A 7,503-nucleotide genomic window follows, 5' to 3' on the forward strand; every position below is an offset into this window, starting at 1 on the left:
AGTGCAGTGGCCAGATCTGGGCTCACAGTAACTTCCGCCTCCCAGGTTCAAGCGATTCTCCTGCCTCAGCCTCCCAAGTAGCTGAGACTACAGGTGCTCACCACCACGCCTGAGTAACTTTTGTATTTTTAGTAGAGAAGGGGTTTCATCATGTTGGCCAGGCTGGTTTTGAATGCCTGACCTCATGATCTGCCTGCCTCAGCCTCCCAAAGTGCTGGGATTACAGGCATGAGCCACTGCACTTGGCGATTTCAATTTTTAACATTTGAAGCATTATTAATGGCACAGAAAATACTCTATCTTAATGTTAACTACACTAGGTAGTTCCGTGTAAACTTTAAAGAATTTTTCCTATTGTCTGTTGGAAAACAGTCTATGAAAAATATTCTAATATTTTACCAATGAAGTAAATGAAGTAAAAATGGTTGACAGTACATTCTAAGTCTTCTAACTGATTTTTTGTCCACATGTATTATTTATAAAAACAGGAATTTGTTTTCCAACTATAATTGTGGATTTGTCCCTTTATCCTTTCAGTTCTATCAGTTATTTATATATTTTGAAACTCTAACATTAGAAGAATATACATATAGAATTGCTATTTTTCCTACATTAAATTATCCCTTTATTACTATGTAATATCCCTTTATGTCTCTTGTAATCTTTCCTGTTCTCAAGTCTACTTTATGTAATGCTAATATACCTACTTCAGCTTCTTTTGACAAGTGTTTACATGGTATACCTTTCTCCATCCTTTAATTTTGAATGTGTCTATAGCCATATATTTAAAGTGAGATTCTTGTAGATAGAATATACTTGTCTTGCTCTTGTTAATTCAATTTGGCAATACCTAGCTCTTAACTGACAAATTTACACAATTTACATTTAATATAGTTACCAATATGATTGGCTTTAAATTTACCAATTTCTTTTTATAAATGTGTGCTATATATTCTTCTTATTTTAAAATACATTTAATAAAAATAACCCATAGTTTTATATATTTTACATGTGTAGAATATTTACAAATTCACTTCTACAGCATTTACTCAATGTTTACTATTTTTCCATTATTTGCCTTTTTGACTATTTCCTTCAGTAGTAAAATGTTGTCTAGTGTTCTCTTTAAAAAATTAGTTTCTTGGGCAATCCTCCCTGTTCCAAGGCCTCCGTTCTTTTCCTTTCTGTTGCCAAAGCCGGATTTGATTGCTCCTTTAAGGTTTCCACTGGACAGTTGGGACTTGGCAGCTGACATCCAGGTATTGGCCCTGGCCGATTACTGAAATACTTCATTTTCAGTGCCTGCGTGGCCGTAATTCAAGCACATGGATCAAATAAGAATAAGCCTTCTATGAGATCTAGAAGTCGTCTCCTGCTGCACTGAAGATGTGATGCAACGGGATTCCAGGGACACTCTTAAATGTCACATAATCTGGAAGACTACACATGTCCAGCCACTGTTCCTCAGTCGGTGTACCCAAATATTCTTGTTAGCTGATCAAGGTCTGAATCTCCTGACACAAAAAGGAACCCTTAGAAGTAACTCTGCTAATATACAGCCAACAGCCCACATGTCCACACTCACACCATACATCCTAGCTCCAAATAGTAACTCAGGGGCCCGATACCACCTGGTTACAACCTGATGTGTATAAGCTCTACTGGGGCTCCCATATGATTTGGCCAGGCCAAAATGTGCCAGTTTTAGAACTCCATTTTCATCTAGCAACAAGTTGTTTGGTTTTAGATCCCTATGTAGGATCCAATGTTGATGTAAATATTCTAATCCTTGAAGAGTCACCAACATGCAGGCTTTGATGTGTGATGGTGTCAGCACAAGACTATTATCCTTTATTATAACCTCTAGATCAGTTTCCATAAAACCAAAGACGGCAAGATGGCCGAATAGGAACAGCTCCAGTCTCCAACTCCCAGCGCGAGCAACACAGAAGACCGGTGATTTCTGCATTTTCAACTGAGGTACTGGGTTCATCTCACTGGGGAGTGCCAGATGATCGGTGCTGGTCAGCTGCTGCAGCCCGACCAGCGAGAGCTGAAGCAGGGCGAGGCATTGCCTCACCTGGGAAGCGCAAGGGGGAAGGGAATCCCTTTTCCTAGCCAGGGGAACTGAGACACACAACACCTGGAAAATCGGGTAACTCCCACCCCAATACTGCGCTTTAAGCAAACAGGCACACCAGGAGATCATATCCCACACCTGGCCGGGAGGGTCCCACACCCACGGAGCCTCCCTCATTGCTAGCACAGCAGTCTGTGATCTACCGGCAAGGCAGCAGCGAGGCTGGGGGAGGGGCGCCTGCCATTGCTGAGGCTTAAGTAGGTAAACAAAGCTGCTGGGAAGCTCCAACTGGGTGGAGCTCACAGCAGCTCAAGGAAACCTGCCTGCCTCTGTAGACTCCACCTCTGGGGACAGGGCACAGTAAACAATAACAAACGCAGCAGAAAGCTCTGCAGATGCAAACGACTCTGTCTGACAGCTTTGAAGAGAGCAGTGGATCTCCCAACACGGAGGTTGAGATCTGAGAAGGGACAGACTCCCTGCTCAAGTGGGTCCCTGACCCCTGAGTAGCCTAACTGGGAGAAATCCCCCACTAGGGGCAGTCTGACACCCCACACCTCACAGGGTGGAGTACACCCCTGAGAGGAAGCTTCCAAAGCAAGAATCAGACAGGTACACTCGCTGTTCAGAAATATTCTATCTTCTGCAGCCTCTGCTGCTGATCCCCAGGCAAACAGGGTCTGGAGTGGACCTCAAGCAATCTCCAACAGACCTACAGCTGAGGGTCCTGACTGTTAGAAGGAAAACTATCAAACAGGAAGGACACCTACACCAAAACCCCATCAGTACATCACCATCATCAAAGACCAGAGGCAGATAAAACCACAAACATGGGGAAAAAGCAGGGCAGAAAAGCTGGAAATTCAAAAAATAAGAGCGCATCTCCCCCGGCAAAGGAGCGCAGCTCATCGCCAGCAACGGATCAAAGCTGGACGGAGAATGACTTCGACAAGATGAGAGAAGAAGGCTTCAGTCCATCAAATTTCTCAGAGCTAAAGGAGGAATTACGTACCCAGCGCAAACAAACTAAAAATCTTGAAAAAAAAGTGGAAGAATTGATGGCTAGAGTAATTAATGCAGAGAAGGTCATAAACGAAATGAAAGAGACGAAAACCATGACACGAGAAATACGTGACAAATGCACAAGCTTCAGTAACCGACTCGATCAACTGGAAGAAAGAATGTCAGCGATTGAGGATCAAATGAATGAAATGAAGCGAGAGGAGAAACCAAAAGAAAAAAGAAGAAAAAGAAATGAACAAAGCCTGCAAGAACTATGGGATTATGTAAAAAGACCAAATCTACGTCTGATTGGGGTGCCTGAAAGTGAGGGGAAAATGGAAACAAGTTGGAAAACACTCTTCAGGATATCATCCAGGAGAACTTCCCCAACCTAGTAGGGCAGGCCAACATTCAAATCCAGGAAATACAGAGAACGCCACAAAGATACTCCTCGAGAAGAGCAACTCCAAGACACATAATTGCCAGATTCACCAAAGTTGAAATGAAGGAAAAAATCTTAAGGGCAGCCAGAGAGAAAGGTCGGGTTACCCACAAAGGGAAGCCCATCAGACTAACAGCAGATCTCTTGGCAGAAACTCTTCAAGCCAGAAGAGAGTGGGGGCCAATATTCAACATTCTTAAAGAAAAGAATTTTAAACCCAGAATTTTATATCCAGCCAAACTAAGTTTCATAAGTGAAGGAGAAATAAAATCCTTTACAGATAAGCAAATGCTTAGAGATTTTGTCACCACTAGGCCTGCCTTACAAGAGACCCTGAAGGAAGCACTAAACATGGAAAGGAACAACCGGTACCAGCCATTGCAAAAACATGCCAAAATGTAAAGACCATCAAGGCATGGAAGAAACTGCATCAACTAACGAGCAAAATAACCAGTTAATATCATAATGGCAGGATCAAGTTCACACATAGCAATCTTAACCTTAAATGTAAATGGACTAAATGCTCCAATTAAAAGACACAGACTGGCAAACTGGATAAAGAGTCAAGACCCATCAGTCTGCTGTATTCAGGAGACCCATCTCACACGCAGAGACATATATAGGCTCAAAATAAAGGGATGGAGGAAGATTTACCAAGCAAATGGAGAACAAAAAAAAGCGGGGGTTGCAATACTAGTCTCTGATAAAACAGATTTTAAACCATCAAAGATCAAAAGAGACAAAGAAGGCCATTACATAATGGTAAAGGGATGAATTCAACAGGAAGAGCTAACTATCCTAAATATATATGCACCCAATACAGGAGCACCCAGATTCATAAAGCAAGTCCTTAGAGACTTACAAAGAGACTTAGACTCCCATACAATAATAATGGGAGACTTCAACACTCCACTGTCAACATTAGACAGATCAACGAGACAGAAAGTTAACAAGGATGTCCAAGAATTGAACTCATCTCTGCAGCAAGCAGACCTAATAGACATCTATAGAACTCTCCACCCCAAATCAACAGAATATACATTCTTCTCAGCACCACATCGTACTTACTCCAAAATTGACCACGTAATTGGAAGTAAAGCACTCCTCAGCAAATGTACAAGAACAGAAATTATAACAAACTGTCTTTCAGACCACAGTGCAATCAAACTAGAACTCAGGACTAAGAAACTCAATCAAAACCGCTCAACTACATGGAAACTGAACAACCTGCTCCTGAATGACTACTGGGTACATAACGAAATGAAGGCAGAAATAAAGATGTTCTTTGAAACCAATGAGAACAAAGATACAACATACCAGAATCTCTGGGACACATTTAAAGCAGTGTGTAGAGGGAAATTTATAGCACTAAATGCCCACAAGAGAAAGCAGGAAAGATCTAAAATTGACACTCTAACATCACAATTAAAAGAACTAGAGAAGCAAGAGCAAACACATTTGAAAGCTGGCAGAAGGCAAGAAATAACTAAGATCAGAGCAGAACTGAAGGAGATAGAGACACAAAAAACCCTCCAAAAAATCAATGAATCCAGGAGTTGGTTTTTTGAAAAGATCAACAAAATTGACAGACCACTAGCAAGACTAATAAAGAAGAAAAGAGAGAAGAATCAAATCGACGCAATTAAAAGTGATAAAGGGGATATCACCACTGACCCCACAGAAATACAAACTACCATCAGAGAATACTATAAACACCTCTACGCAAACAAACTGGAAAATCTAGAAGAAATGGATAATTTCCTGGACACTTACACTCTTCCAAGACTAAACCAGGAAGAAGTTGAATCCCTGAATAGACCAATAGCAGGCTCTGAAATTGAGGCAATAATTAATAGCCTACCAACCAAAAAAAGTCCAGGACCAGATGGATTCACAGCTGAATTCTACCAGAGGTACAAGGAGGAGCTGGTACCATTCCTTCTGAAACTATTCCAATCAATAGAAAAAGAGGGAATCCTCCCTAACTCATTTTATGAGGCCAACATCATCCTGATACCAAAGCCTGGCAGAGACACAACAAAAAAAGAGAATTTTAGACCAATATCCCTGATGAACATCGATGCAAAAATCCTCAATAAAATACTGGCAAACCGGATTCAGCAGCACATCAAAAAGCTTATCCACCATGATCAAGTGGGCTTCATCCCTGGGATGCAAGGCTGGTTCAACATTCGCAAATCAATAAACATAATCCAGCATATAAACAGAACCAAAGACAAGAACCACATCATTATCTCAATAGATGCAGAAAAGGCTTTTGACAAAATTCAACAGCCCTTCATGCTAAAAACGCTCAATAAATTCGGTATTGATGGAACGTACTTCAAAATCATAAGAGCTATTTATGACAAACCCACAGCCAATATCATACTGAATGGGCAAAAACTGGAAAAATTCCCTTTCAAAACTGGCACAAGACAGGGATGCCCTCTCTCACCACTCCTATTCAACATAGTGTTGGAAGTTCTGGCTAGGGCAATCAGGCAAGAGAAAGAAATCAAGGGGATTCAGTTAGGAAAAGAAGAAGTCAAATTGTCCCTGTTTGAAGATGACATGATTGTATATTTACAAAACCCCACTGTCTCAGCCCAAAATCTCCTTAAGCTGATAAGCAACTTCAGCAAAGTCTCAGGATACAAAATTAATGTGCAAAAATCACAAGCATTCTTATACACCAGTAACAGACAAACAGAGAGCCAAATCAGGAATGAACTTCCATTCACAATTGCTTCAAAGAGAATAAAATACCTAGGAATCCAACTTACAAGGGATGTAAAGGACCTCTTCAAGGAGAACTACAAACCACTGCTCAGTGAAATCAAAGAGGACACAAACAAATGGAAGAACATACCATGCTCATGGATAGGAAGAATCAATATCGTGAAAATGGCCATACTGCCAAAGGTAATTTATAGATTCAATACCATCCCCATCAAGCTACCAATGAGCTTCTTCACAGAATTGGAAAAAACTGCTTTAAAGTTCATATGGAACCAAAAAAGAGCCCGCATCTCCAAGACAATCCTAAGTCAAAAGAACAAAGCTGGAGGCATCACGCTACCTGACTTCAAACTATACTACAAGGCTACAGTAACCAAAACAGCATGGTACTGGTACCAAAACAGAGATCTAGACCAATGGAACAGAACAGAGTCCTCAGAAATAATACCACACATCTACAGCCATCTGATCTTTGACAAACCTGAGAGAAACAAGAAATGGGGAAAGGATTCCCTATTTAATAAATGGTGCTGGGAAAACTGGCTAGCCATAAGTAGAAAGCTGAAACTGGATCCTTTCCTTACTCCTTATACGAAAATTAATTCAAGATGGATTAGAGACTTAAATGTTAGACCTAATACCATAAAAATCCTAGAGGAAAACCTAGGTAGTACCATTCAGGACATGGGCATGGGCAAAGACTTCATGTCTAAAACACCAAAAGCAACAGCAGCAAAAGCCAAAATTGACAAATGGGATCTCATTAAACTAAAGAGCTTCTGCACAGCAAAAGAAACTACCATCAGAGTGAACAGGCAACCTACAGAATGGGAGAAAATTTTTGCAATCTACTCATCTGACAAAGGGCTAATATCCAGAACCTACAAAGAACTCAAACAAATTTACAAGAAAACAACAAACAACCCCATCCAAAAGTGGGCAAAGGATATGAACAGACATTTCTCAAAAGAAGACATTCATACAGCCAACAGACACATGAAAAAATGCTCATCATCACTGGCCATCAGAGAAATGCAAATCAAAACCACAATGAGATACCATCTCACACCAGTTAGAATGGCGATCATTAAAAAGTCAGGAAACAACAGGTGCTGGAGAGGATGTGGAGAAATAGGAACACTTTTACACTGTTGGTGGGATTGTAAACTAGTTCAACCATTATGGAAAACAGTATGGCGATTCCTCAAGGATCTAGAACTAGATGTACCATATGACC

The 7,503-nt window shown here is 40.8% G+C and overlaps 1 pseudogene; it reads right to left on the bottom strand.

Annotated features, from left to right (window-relative positions):
* Nucleotides 1-1,027: 1,027 nt before the first annotated feature.
* Nucleotides 1,028-1,909, bottom strand: LOC103218289 (cyclin-dependent kinase 7 pseudogene; annotated as a pseudogene).
* Between the last annotated feature and the right edge of the window lie 5,594 nt (nucleotides 1,910-7,503).

The sequence above is a fragment of the Chlorocebus sabaeus genome, chromosome 10 (genome assembly GCF_047675955.1).
Source record: "Chlorocebus sabaeus isolate Y175 chromosome 10, mChlSab1.0.hap1, whole genome shotgun sequence".
NCBI lineage: Eukaryota > Metazoa > Chordata > Mammalia > Primates > Cercopithecidae > Chlorocebus > Chlorocebus sabaeus.